Source organism: Syngnathoides biaculeatus, chromosome 2, assembly GCF_019802595.1.
Source record: "Syngnathoides biaculeatus isolate LvHL_M chromosome 2, ASM1980259v1, whole genome shotgun sequence".
In the NCBI taxonomy this organism is placed as follows: Eukaryota; Metazoa; Chordata; class Actinopteri; order Syngnathiformes; family Syngnathidae; genus Syngnathoides; species Syngnathoides biaculeatus.
In genome coordinates this window covers 11,278,900-11,292,794 of record NC_084641.1, presented here as the reverse complement: position 1 = coordinate 11,292,794, position 13,895 = coordinate 11,278,900, and positions in this window count along the sequence as shown.

Sequence of the window (13,895 nt, the reverse complement as noted above, 5' to 3'; positions counted from 1 at the left end):
CATGTTGGTACTTCACAAAGTTCTAGAGACCTGTTGAAGATCTTTGGTTTGTTAGCAAGTTGGCCTGCGCAGTCTTTGAGGCGGGATGGGGACACAAAGTCTGGGCCCGGCGCTTAGTTGATCTTTTGTTGTTTGGAGAGCTGCCTATCATCCCTTTCACGAATGTTAAACGGTGGAGTGGAAGGTGGTGCGGCTTGTTGTTTGGCTTGGCGGATGTGTGGTGTGGAAGTGTCTATATCGAATCAACAATAAAAGCTATTTAGAACGCTGGCTAGCCCGCGCTTGTAATTCGTGAGTGATTGTCAATCACTCTTAGGGGCAATTTAGAGTGTCCAATTAATCCATGTTTTTGGGATGTGGGAGGAAACCTGAGTGGCCAGAGAAAACCCATGCACGTACGGGCAGATCCTGCAAACACAAGTGGGGGCCGGGTCTTGAATTACGGTCCTCAGAATTGTGAGCCAGAGGCAGATGCTCTCCAGTTTTTCCACCATTCTGCCATATCAGATTAATCGAAAACTAAATTGTCCATAGATGTGAATGTGAACATTGTTTTTCTGAGCTAAATGTGTCCTGCATTTAACTGAAGATCAGTACAGGGTGTACCCCACCCACTCTTGCCCAATGTTATCAGGAACTAACACTGAGGATGAACAAAACTCTGTAGATGGATGGTAAATTAAGTACAAATGTGCATAATTGATGAAATGAGAGGCGTTTTGACTGAAACTTATCCCTCAGTGGAAAGTCCCTTCCCTCTAGTTATCGCTGCACTTTACTAACTCCCTGTGAGGTAGTACAGATCATCTCCTAAACATAGAGAAAAAAAAAATAACTGGAATGATGGAAAAAAAAAATCACTTGGGGAAATAAAGCAGCAGAAGGAAAAAGATACCTCCCGCCCAAGGAAAAAGAAACCCTCTGACAGCGAATGTATATAAATCAATTTACTCGCGGAAGGGTTATTAGCCTTGATGTGCTGGTCCAACACAGTTTAGCTTTAGCTGCAGGGGTAGTGGGGTTCGCATATGATCTTTGGTAAATATGTACAGCATTTCTATATATGCATGAATTTCTTTTCAGTCCGCATATACGCTATTGTATGTCTTGGTATAAAGTCATGAGCCAAGCAGTGTTTGTTCCTGAGGACAATCCGTAAAACCTTTGTAAATTCTGCTTTCACTGCACACAATGACAATCTATATAATTAGTACTAATGGAATTTGATGAGAACTCAGTGATTCAGATTTTTTTAACGATAATGCGCAGCAATCAAAATCTTTATTGATTTGCTTCTCAATTCTCCTTATTTGCTTAAACATTTTAATAAATTTTTTTCCAAACACACGCACATTCTTAATCCATTTATGGTATAATCTGTCATATCTGCTGTCATAAGAAAAATATGCAAGTATGTCAAGAGAAAAAGTTTAACACAGTTTTTCCATACCTCATAGGATATCAGATTACTTCAGGAAATTGTTCAGTTCCACTCATATTGGTCCGGAAAACAAGAAATATTTGGGTTTTAAAGCCCAACTGATCCAAGAACATTTGACATTGAGACTGAGAACAAAGACGAGCGTCTAAATTTGATCATTCCAGCTGGGTGCCAGCTTCTCATTGAATACGTTTCTCAATCTATGAAACATTGGCTACAAACATTAAGGAATATTTACAATCCTTCTTTAATATTGAGCTTGATAGAACAGTAAAAGATTTTTTTTGTGTTTAGAAAAAACCCCGTACATATTTGACTCGGTTTTGCCTTTCGCATAATTATAGAAATCCACTTTTTAGAAACTGCTACGTACAGAGAGAGTAAGGGGAACGTCTCCAGAGTAACATCCAAGAAAGGTGGGGGTGAGACCAGCCTTGCTAGTGCCAAGCCCCCCTTGATCAGCCAGTTCAACATTTTTTTCTCCTTTTTGCTCTTCCAACATTCTCATCACTTGAGCCCAATCATATATGAGAACGATAGGTTTTAACCAGCCTCAACCACAACTTCTTCATGGTCAGTTTGTAGAAGTATTGAAAGACAGTCAACAATTCTTATTCATGACAAAGAAAAATGCGCAGGTTGAATAGGTTGGAGAATGGAAAGGCAGTTATGGCGGCTTCATTTTTCACGCTCTATCTCTTCTTCAAGCTTCCTTCTTCCCTCTTTGTTGCATCGCCTGAATCTCACCTTAAAACCAGAAGCTTTCAAGAGCCTCACCAGCTGAGCCCTGGTCAAAGCCATAATTTTTTTTTTCTAAAAACAAGAAATAGATTGACTGGTCAGGCCAGCAAACAGGAAACAGAGTCTCAAAAAGAACCTCTTTTCCATTCCCATCCATCCATCCATCCATTTTCTAAGTCGCTTATCCTCACGAGGGGCATGGAAGTGATGGAGCCTCTCCCAGCTGTCTTCAGGCGAGAGGTGGGGCCCACCCTAAACTTATGGATTGGCAACTTCAAACCCTCTACTCATTCGCTGCTAAGCCTTACGAGAGTCACAGTTGTGCTGGAGCCATAAACCATTTGATTGGGTGAGAGGAGGGTTAAACCCTGAACTGGTCGCTCGCCAAACGCATGGCACATACATTAGTATTGATAGACAGCCATTCACACAAAAATTCACACCGAGGACAAGTTAGTCTTTCGTTCAGTTACTATGCATCATTTTTAGAATGTGGGAGGAAACTGGAGTACCGTTGAACTGTATCAAGTAATTCATGTTTTTCCATTTGAGGGTGGACTAAATGTCCTTAACCATAAACAGAGATGTAGCTTTCTAACGAACAGAAAAAAACAGGGCACGCCACAATGATCGTTTTTACTTCTTTTCACACTTTGGCCTTGGTCGTCCTCTGAAGGGTTTTCTATTTGGAGAGTTTGGTTTGATTTTATTGTTAGTGATCAGATGTGCTCCAAAAGTACTGTAAACAATTTTAAATCTAAATCGTAGCAATGCCCCTTCTCTTATTTTTGAGATTGATTTTGTGTATCAGTATACAGTTTTAAAATGTTCTCTTTATTTATGTCCGTCTTTTCTTTCTTATTTGCTGTATGTGAAGCACATTGAGTTGCCTTTGTGGATGAATACACAATCTACAAATCTTGCCTCTTCTAACTTGAGGAAATTGAGTAATCCACCCTTCAATTGCTTCGCTTCTCCACATTTTCCCTGCATTTTCCCCGCTCATTGTGTGATCTCCTTTAGTGTTCTCTTTGACCTGTACAGCTCATTAATAAAGGAAAGGTATTAATCATGACAATCAGAAACACGCTCACGTTCCTGATTACATGCCTATACAATGTCCTTAAGAGAGCGCTGTAACCTATAGGGCATGTACGTGCACATGTAACACGTATTAGCACTTGCCTTCATTTGGCTGAGGAGCATAAAGGGATTGACTGTTTTTGCTTCATGGCAAACCTTTTGCCGTTGCATGGAATACTTGATGAGGACCTGGCAAAAGTAAGGTATGTATACCTTTTTCAGATGAAACACTCCGAGGCTCTAAGACCCGCACCGACCGGGGATATGGTGATGTCTTAGCATGCGATTTGGAGCATGTGTATGCCTACTCCACCTGTGTGAAAGTGCGTTTTTCTAATAATATGTGTGGGTGAGGGGCAAAAGCTAAAAGCTTGGAGAGTGGGAGTGGGCGGCCATCAAGTCTCTCAAAGAGTGTGCATGCTCTTTATTTTCCCTGTCAGCTCCTCAAGGAGGAAGCCACCTGCTAATTCCTCATGCACTTGACCACTGTCACGCTTCTATACACGTGATACTGTATGCTGGATATAGGCATACTTATTTGTATGGGTTGCACACTCCCTCCCTTGTTGACCGAATAGTATGAATGCTATTTTATGCTTACTGTATTCTGCCCATGGTTGGAGAGTTTCTGGGGGTTTTATTTTTCACTTTGAAACTTTCCTTGGTGATTAACAGAATCTATAGAATTTAGAATCTCGAATCTAGAGACCTACAGTATTACATAACATAACATAATATAACATATATACATAATCTCACTTGACATACATTGTACTATATGTTATTTTAACTGAGCAGAATAAATTTATTTAATGATTAAAAAATAGTAACATTGTCATGAAATGCAGATAAATCCATCCACCTGGGCACTTTAACAAAATGTCTTAAGCAAATTTTACCTTGATTTTTGGTTATTTAATCTAAAGTTAGTTAAGTGCTGAAGCTGACTATCCAAGAAACAGTGTTTTAAAAATGATAGCATAGGAATGTTATTATACACCAGTAGGCAAATGACCACCAATATCGCAACACTTCGATAGATCTGAGAGTAAAGAACCTTTTGATTATTTTCTTTTTTTCCAGTCAGCATTTCTGAATCATCCTTACTATATGCTTCAGCTCTCATCTTGTTGGATAATGTACTCGAAAATCCCGCAGGAGTTCACAGATTGGGTTATGATAAAGAGATGGGAAGGAGTGCGGGGGGAAGAGGCGTTCAGAGATGTGGCAATGAGCGGGTGAGGAAAAGATGGCTGAGAGTGATTATGGCCCATTGAAGAAGGGAGGCATGGAAGAGGACCGGGGGTGTGTACCTATAAAGTGCACGGTTGTACATGTGTAAAATGTGTTAATGTATGTGAAATGGGGATGGGTTGCGGCAAAACTGAGAAGTTTGCTTAATCTGTGGAAAAGGTTAGCAGCTCTGTGTTGGTGTTAAACAGGCAGGCAGGCATTAGTGATGATAATTAATGTGATACAAAGGGGATTCATGGTCTGATATTTGCCATTTAAAGCTATGTGAATAATGAGCCACAGTCCAAATCATCAAAATCAAATTAATAAGTCGAGTATTAGATATTTATGTGGTCCAAGCCACTTCCACATGTAATAAAACTGCTGCTTCTGTCATGCTCCTGGCTTCCTGCCCAGGCTGGCGTGGTCAGCCAATCAGTCAGAGCACACCTGCACCGTGTTACAGTTGATGACGCCCAGTATAGATAGGACGTGGGGGACGACTTGTCCTTCGCTAGATCGTCGTCCTTGATGCCTCGTTCCCGCACTCCTGCGTGGGTCGGTGCTCTCCGTGCACCGACCCACGCCTGTCCACTGACCACCCTCGTAAGGCTGCCGTACTATTACTTCTGATTGTTTGGACTCTCTGCCTGATCCCAGACCTTGGACCGAATAAAGGTTTCCTCGGCACTGTCTGCTTGTCTCTGGAGTCGTGCATTTGGGTCCACCCTCGAGCCCCGTTCGTGACAGCTTCACCCTCTTTAGATGCCAGATGGTACACAAGAATTTCCTCTCAGGTCCCCGGAAGTCATTCTCCACATCCTCACCGAACTCCTCCCACGCCTGAGGTTTTGCCCAGTGACCACCAAAGCACCATTGCGCCCTGCCTGCCGGGACCCACCCGAACCGCCACATGCCATTGAGGCCAGATTGGATTCCTTCTTGAGCTTCACGGCGTTCTTTACCATGTGTGTCCACCAATGGGTTTGGGGATTGCCGCCACGACTCTCCCAAAAATGGAAGCATGAAACATGGTTTAATCAAACTAAGGTTTGTATGTAATTGATCATGAATTCCATTCTTCCCGGCTGCCTTTCACAGAAGAAAAAAGAAAGTGACATTTGGTAACAATGAAGCGCTTTGCATTATCTATCGGCCCTTATATACAATACAGGCACCGAGCAAACACTTTACTTTCCATTTTTTTCCCTCCACCTCTTCTACTTTCTCCACCCACATAGAGAATTTTCTTCTCTCTATACCTCACCTCCATAACTGCCTTTCCATTCTCCAACCTATGTCATGAATAAGCATTGTTGACTGTCTTTCAATACTTCTATAAAGTGACAATGACTGAACCCCAGCCTCACCTCCATTCCACTTTCATTCAGTGGTGATTTTATATTCATTGTTGGCTCGGTTTGTTACCTTAAAAAGACTAACTTTGTCACTTTCCTCATTTCTTGATTTTAAAACTTACTGTGATTTTTACAAGTCACTCAGTAGCTACTGACTAACAGTAATGTCACTCATCTACAGTACCAAAGTGCATGAAGCTTAACTGTACACATGACTTGGCAATACACTCCATTTAAAGTAACATTATTTGAGCTACTTAGTGCAGATTGTTTTGCTGAAGTAGAGGTTTTCTTCAGGATAAACAAGCAGGCAATCACCATTAGTGATGAGATGGAGCAACGTGAAGCACAACCCACAATGCATTGCAAGCTTAACAACAATCCATTTTCAGTACCACCTATCCTCACTATGGTCACGGGCGTGCTGAAGAAAATGACTGTGGGCAAGAGGGGGGATACACTTTGAACTGGTTGCCAAGGTCATAGAGTACACATAGGCAAACAATGATCCCTACTCAATTCAATTGGTTTTTTTTTTTTTGGGGGGGGGGGGCACTTGGGGGATACGCTTCAGAATGTAGGAGGAAACTGGAGTACATGGAGAAAACCCAAGATGGCATAGAGAAAACAGACAAACCCCACACAGCAGAGGCAAGATTTGATCCCAGGTCCTCAGAACTGTGAGACAGGCATGCTAACCAATTGTCCATCGTGCCAGTGCACATGTTTAAAAAGACAGGTAAATACTATAGTGTAACTCTGTTCTTAATTGAAAATGGGCAACAACAATTATAAACTTGAATATTTAGAACTTTTGTAAGACTTTTCACTCGGGAAAATGACAAAAATAGTGTAGCGACAATGAAGGCGCGCACTTCTCTGTATTTTAGTTTCATGAAACCTTGACTGTGCTCCTTCATGTTTGGTATACAGTATTTCAAGTTATCTGGTGGCTTACCAGCTGTGTGAATTTCTTCTGCTCATTAAAGCCTCTTCACCATTTCCCTATCGCAACTCATCATAGCCACAATACTAGTGACAAGTGGCTTGAATAAGTTATCTTAATCGGATACCTTGTCAGGAAATAGTAACAGGATAATGGGTTGGTAGTTACTCAAAACATTGCTTGCTTTACAGTTTCAACTGAGGAAGTCCTCGTGATTTATGTGAGGGGTTTGACTTCACGATTTATCTCATATCCTGTAATATTCCAAGTTTTTTCTCAATTTGTGACACAAATGATGATGCCCCATGAATCCTGCTTAGAAACAAACAACTGCAAAAACGTCCGGTGTGTACCCCGAAAGTATTTCTGTTGATCAGAGTTCCTGCAGCTGCACTTAAATACATGATTGCAGATGGATTGGAGAATGGATGAAAAAAAAAATTCTGTTGTATGCTTTATGTGCGTTTCATTGTATTGCCTACGTGCAATATAATGTGTTTTTTTTTTTTGTCGTTACACCACTCCCTCCTATATGTTTAAGGCTCTCTTTCCACTACAGTACATACTGTATATGCATTCACTTTTCTCTCACCACTGATTGATAGACCTCTTGTTCCGTCTTGTCTTCCTGTCATTTCACCATCCCTGTGACCTGACTCTGCTTCATGTTCTCCTGTTCTTTGTGAGCGTCTTCATCCTTTCAGCCCTTTAAACTGTCACTTCTTGAACACATCTTCTGTTGTTCTCATCACCATCATCTTCATCATTATCATCATCTTCTTCTTCATCATCATGATCTCCCGCACCCATGAATCCCCACAGGGGAAGACTCTGCAATCGTGCTATGGCAACCACTCAAACACTGTTGCCATGGCAGCCGTATCAGCTAATTGAGGCAATTATAACTAAGCAGCAGCTGTTCTACCAGTCACTCCCTTCCCCCTCCTCACTGGTCTCTTCTTCTCCTTTTTGGTCTGTCACTGTGACCTTTCACCTTCATATCCCTCTATCATATTTTTTTTTTTACCTTCCCCTGACTCTTCTGTTGTTCATTGCTTAGCTTGTATTTTTAACCTGGTGGTTATGGTGCTGTCATTTAGTCTTATCCGTATATTTTCATTTTGTCCATCGACTCCCCCATGTTTTACTTGCGGTTATTCAACCTAGATGCAATTATACAATAAAAGACTGTGTTCTTGAATCTCCATCATCCATACACATCCATCCACCCATTTTTTGTCCCGGTCATCCTCACAAGGATCACAGGTGGGCTGCCGATTGGAGGGCATGTGGGTGGTGGTGGTGGGGGGGTTATCCGCACTCACATTCACACATACAGGCAGTTTTGCATCTTAAACTAAACTGCTGTGCTTGTATTTGGGATGTGGGAGAAAATTGGAGTACCCGGAGAAAAGCCACACAGGCGTGGGGACAACATGCAAATTCAACAGAGGGAGGCTTACAGGGAGGGCAAATTTCCTTGACTTACTCAAATAAAGATTCAACTTCATTATTTTTTTCCATTACATTTTTATAAACATTATCTTCAATAATGACTGAATTATCTCTCTATTAATTGCATTTATCATTATTTAATGACAGTATTGTGAATTTGTGCAAGGTTCAAATGTTTTGTTCACCGGGGATAATTTAACAACATGAGTCATTAAAATATTTTTTTGAGGGAGGACTTGTTATTGCAAACATTTATAACTCGAAGGTCAGTTACAGTAAATAGGACTTGGAGTGTTGCTGCGTAGCTGTGCAGTCTGAGTGAAGACCTGCAATATGACTAGAATATGTAACACTTTGAAAAGTCTTTTTTCAAATATGGTTAACTAACTAAATCTTGCATGATAGTTTGCTATTTGGTCTGCACATACAGTCCCCAACCTACACTGTAGGACTAGTTCATGCAAAAAATAATAAAAACCAAAATAGGGAAGTTACATGAATGTTGTTTGTTGACATTCTAGGGCAACGTGTATAAACATTACTGTTTGGGATATTCTTCCATGCGTCATATTTGCCAGGCGACAGATCTACGTCTTATGACGAGTTGTAGTTTCTGGAAACAACGTAAGAGGTGTCTGGTGGTTCCCCTTAATCTCCTTCACTCAAGTTGCTTTTTATTTTTTTTTTTTTGTTTTCCCCTTCATGGCCACCAGAGACCACAAGTCGCGACGTTACGGGAAATGAGTGGTAGGGGTTTTTCATATTCACACAGATGCTCACACAAATTAAAACTGTGTATGTTCAAATGTATGCACACATAAACTGTGAGAATTCCCTGGTGTGTGACAGTTGTGTTTCGAGTGATTCAATGCGATTGCTGAGGGGGCTGCTGCGCCCCCGAATGAGTGCAACATCTCTGATACATAAAGATGCTTTTTGTTCTAAGGCTGTTTGCCTATGCAAATGTTCTGGTTTATTAAAATAAGCACTCAATCTGAAGGGGTTTCGAATGGACAATAAACATCTTAGCATCTGTGTTTGAATATACAAGCAGCATGTTTCCCATCAACAACCTCAACAGCAAGACCTCCAGTTTTAAATGAATTGAAATAACAACAATGCAAACACAAAAACCTTTGCCTCGTGCAAACATACTGTATACCATGCACTACTGCATGGATAAGATTTTTAACATTAATATCTGCCAGGTTTCTGCTGTGAATGATTTCATCTGTTAAAACACAAAATAACAAGTACAGAATGTACTGTATTTTCCCTGACTTTCATTATATTCCTCTTTCTGGTTTACACTGAGTTTATCCCATGTTTCGTTGCCCGTGCTTTATTGCGCAAATACATCACACTTGTCTTTGCAGCAGCCAGACGATTCAAATGTTCGCTTTCCAACTGATACTATCTATAAACAAAAGAATCTTAAATACTGCGTGGCGATGGATAAGGTTTCGAGATGAACAGTGGCAAAAGTTAAGACTACAGCTGGATTGTTTGAAACGACTGCATATGCTTTCCCTTTCATTTCTTAGTCCGAGCCACTTCACAGCAGATACACAACCTGTATATCTGTACCTATAAATAGATACTTATTTTACAATCAGAAATAATAGACAATGTTCATGTATTTTTAGTTCATAATTATTCTTGAAAGCGGGAGGACTGCGGTTGTGCAGCCCACACTGCCATTAGCAATGATGAGAAGGAGGAATTAGGAGAATGATGTCGAGGGGGGCAGAGGGGCGGGTGGAGTCCATTGATGCCTCTCGCACATGGCGCCATTCAAGCGAGCAATGCCATTGCTTACATGATCAGTTGATTTGGTGCAGTTCTCTTGCGGGTGCAGTTCTCTTGGGCAGGGGTCCCTAATCTCTTTTGCACCACAGTCTTATTTCAGATACTATAAAGACATATTTTGGAGGAGCATCATAAAGTAAAACACCTAGAGAGCCCGTTGCCTCATCAACAATCACAGTCGCTGCTCCACAAGTGGCAACGGCAAGGAAGTTTCGTGTTTCAAATTAATTGTCAAACACAAGAGTGCACTAACTATATAATTTTTTTTAAGTGATTCAATTCTAAAGATCCAGTCATTTCCATGAGTTGCTTGTGAATGACAACACTACGCGACCACTGTCCATTGACCCTCACCCCCAAAAAACTAAATCCAAAATGTTTGGTTCTCAAATCCTCATGGACACACTTGAATGTGGTGCATATTTAATATTTTCAGTGTACACGGGCACCTGCCCACCACCTAAACACTGAGAACCTCATTATGTTCGAAAGTCGAAATCATTATAGATTGGAAATTGTTATTGACGAGATATTAATCGACTCCAGATGAAAATGGTAGCCAAGGATTTTTGGCTTCTTCCACCATCAGGCTCCAAAAAGACCTTGGTATTAGTGGACATGCTCTGCGGCAGACAATTAAATTGGTCAGCAAACAGTGGATAAGGATCAAATGGAAGTGTAATCCACTTCCCTACACCACCACCCACTTCTGTTCCGAACACTCCAGTACAGGTCTGCATCGTTTAGACAGCCAAACAATTTTCCAAGGGCACTGAACAGTAGCTCAATGTTTGGTCACCTTGTTCCTGGTCACATTTGAAGAGGTTATCCAGTGTTGACAGGTTGGAACACTCCCTGGTTTAAAGGTAGACTACTGATGATGTGTCCTCAAATTTAAATTCTCCCATGATGGTCAAGAGAAGGCGACCTTCTGAATACCATCTCCAATGAACCATTAACATCACACTCAGTGTTTAATGATTCAATATCTTCCTTCTTCTTCTTTTCCTTTTGGCTTGTCCCATTAGGGTTCGCCACAGCGTAGCATCTTTTTCCATCTAAGCCTATCTCGTGCATCTTAATCTCTAAAGCAGACATGTCCAAAGTCCGGCCCCCGGGCCAATTGCGGCCCGTGGACAAATTTTTACCGGCCCGCGGCCTCTATCATGAAATCAATAATATGCGGCCCGCCAGCACTGTTGACCACAGTATAAAATACATGTGTACAAAAAGCTATTTTTCATTTCACCAGAAGATAGCAGTAGCCCTGTGGCCGCACTCTGGCCGCCGTGACCCTTGACCTTGCGTGATCGTTTCAGCCCAGCCCATTTCTAACATGGCGTCTGTAAACAAAAAAAGGAAAGTTGACCGCGAGGGCCGCCGCTTCCAGGACAAGTGGAAATTTGAGTATTTTTTCACTGAAATATGAAACAACTGTGTCTGCCTAATTTGCCAAGAGACTGTGGCTGTTTTCAAGGAATTCAACATCAAGAGGCACTACCAGACGAAACATGCTAGCTACGACAAGCTAACTGGGAACAAACGCGGTGAAAAAGTGAAGCAACTGGAAGCTGTTTTAACGGCACAGCAAAGCTTTTTCACAAGAGTCCGTGAGTCAAATGAAAATGCCACAAAGGCAAGCTACGAAGTGGCAACGCTGATTGCAAAGCACTGCAAACCTTTCACTGAGGGTGAATTTATTAAAGACCGTGTAATGAAAATGGTTGAGAAAATTTGTCCCGCGAAGAAGCAAGAGTTTGCCAATATTTGCCTGGCTCGTAATACTGTGGTACGGAGAATTGAAGACGTTTCATTAGATATTAAGAGACAGTTAGAGGCAAAAGGAACTGAGTTTGACTTTTTCTCGTTAGCGTGCGATGAAAGCACGGATGCGTCCGACACCGCTCAGTTACTGATCTTTTTAAGAGGAGTGGACAATGACATGAACGTGAGTGAAGAGCTTCTGGACCTCCAGAGTCTGAAGGGCCAAACAAGAGGAACGGATTTATTTGTTTCTGTTTGTTCCACCGTAGATGACATGAAACTACAGTGGAATAAAGTCACCGGGATTATTATGGACGGCACACCTGCCATGGCTGGCGAGCGGAGTGGATTATCAAGCCTTGTCTGTAACAAAGTCAGCGAAGAAGGAGGCAGCGCTATTAAACTCCACTGTATTATTCATCAAGAAGTTCTCTGTGCCAAATATATGAAATATGATAATGTTATGAAACCGGTGATAAAGACTATTAATTATATTCGCTCCAAAGCGCTGTGCCACCGCCAGTTTCAACAGTTTCTTCTCGACATCCAGGCTGAATACGGAGATGTTTTGTATCACACCGACATAAGGTGGCTCAGTCGGGGGTCTGCGCTGCAGCGCTTCTTCTCTCTCAGGGAGGAAATTGGACAATTCTTGACTAAAAAGGGACAACCCATGCCACAATTAAATGATCCTGTTTGGCTGGCTGATTTGGGATTTTTAGTTGACATAACGCAACATCTGAATGCGCTGAACACAAGCCTTCAAGGGCAAAATGCAGTGGTAAGCCAACTGTATTCACACATCAAAGCCTTTCGGACCAAGCTGCTACTTTTCCAAAGACACCTGTCACAGGCGCAGCTCAATACCGCACATTTCCCGTCGCTGCAGGAAATTGTGACCAGTTTCCCACAGATCAATATCAGTGCGCAAATGACAAAGTATGCAGCAGACATCTCATCTCTGGTTGAGGAGTTTCAGCAGCGCTTTCGGGACTTTGCAGCTATTGAAAAGGAGATCACGCTTTTTTCCTCTCCTTTCTCCGTGGACCCTGATGACGCTCCAGACCACCTGCAACTGGAGCTCATTGAGCTGCAGTGTGACGCCGAGCATCGCAGTCGGCACCAACAGCTCCCTCTTGTCAACTTCTACCGCCAGCTGGATGAAGGCAGGTTCCAAGCAATTCGGACATTTGCTAAGAAAATGCTGAGCTTGTTTGGCTCCACATACATGTGCGAGAAGACATTCTCCGTTATGAACATTAACAAGAGCCGCATGAGGACGAGACTGAGTGAGTCTCACCTGCGTGACGTCTTGCGCATCAAAACCACTGCTCTTGAGCCAGACATGGACTACATACTGCAGTCAAGATCCCAGTATCACCCTTCACATTAGTGCAGGCAAGACCTTTGTTAAGTCCTCTGAGTTGAATAAATTCTTAAATCTCAGTTAATTAATTTTTTTGTGATGGTCAAAATCACAGTTTGAATATGCAGTGATCATTGTTTTGTTTTCAGCACTTTTCCTACAGTGAGCATATAATAGTGAATAATATGTAATGTTTCACATGAACTTAGATATCCTTTATAGTTTTCTTAATTTTTTGTGGTTTGTGATTTCGGTAAAAACCTAAATGTAAAAAAAAATGTAAAAGTAAAAGTATGCCATTTGTAATTAAATTAAAAAAAATCCCCAAAAGTTAATTTGTATTTAATGTTAATGGTTCAAAGAATGTCAGGCTAAATAGTCGGCCCCCACACATTTTCACCTTACCAAATCTGGCCCTCTTTGCAAAAAGTTTGGACACCCCTGCTCTAAAGGCTCCGTCACACCATGACGTTCTGGTCAACATCCTCTGAAGATTTCAATCATTCTATTTTTCAGCGTTCTCAAACGCAGATGACACATCTGGCGTGTGATTGACGTGTGTCTAACGCATGACTTAACGTGTGTCTAACGCACAAAAAGCGTGTAACAGCGACCAAATAAGATACCCCTAAAAACCATTAGCATGTGCAAACGTGTCATTGGGGCGCGACGAGCGATTTGTCAACGTAAGACAATTGT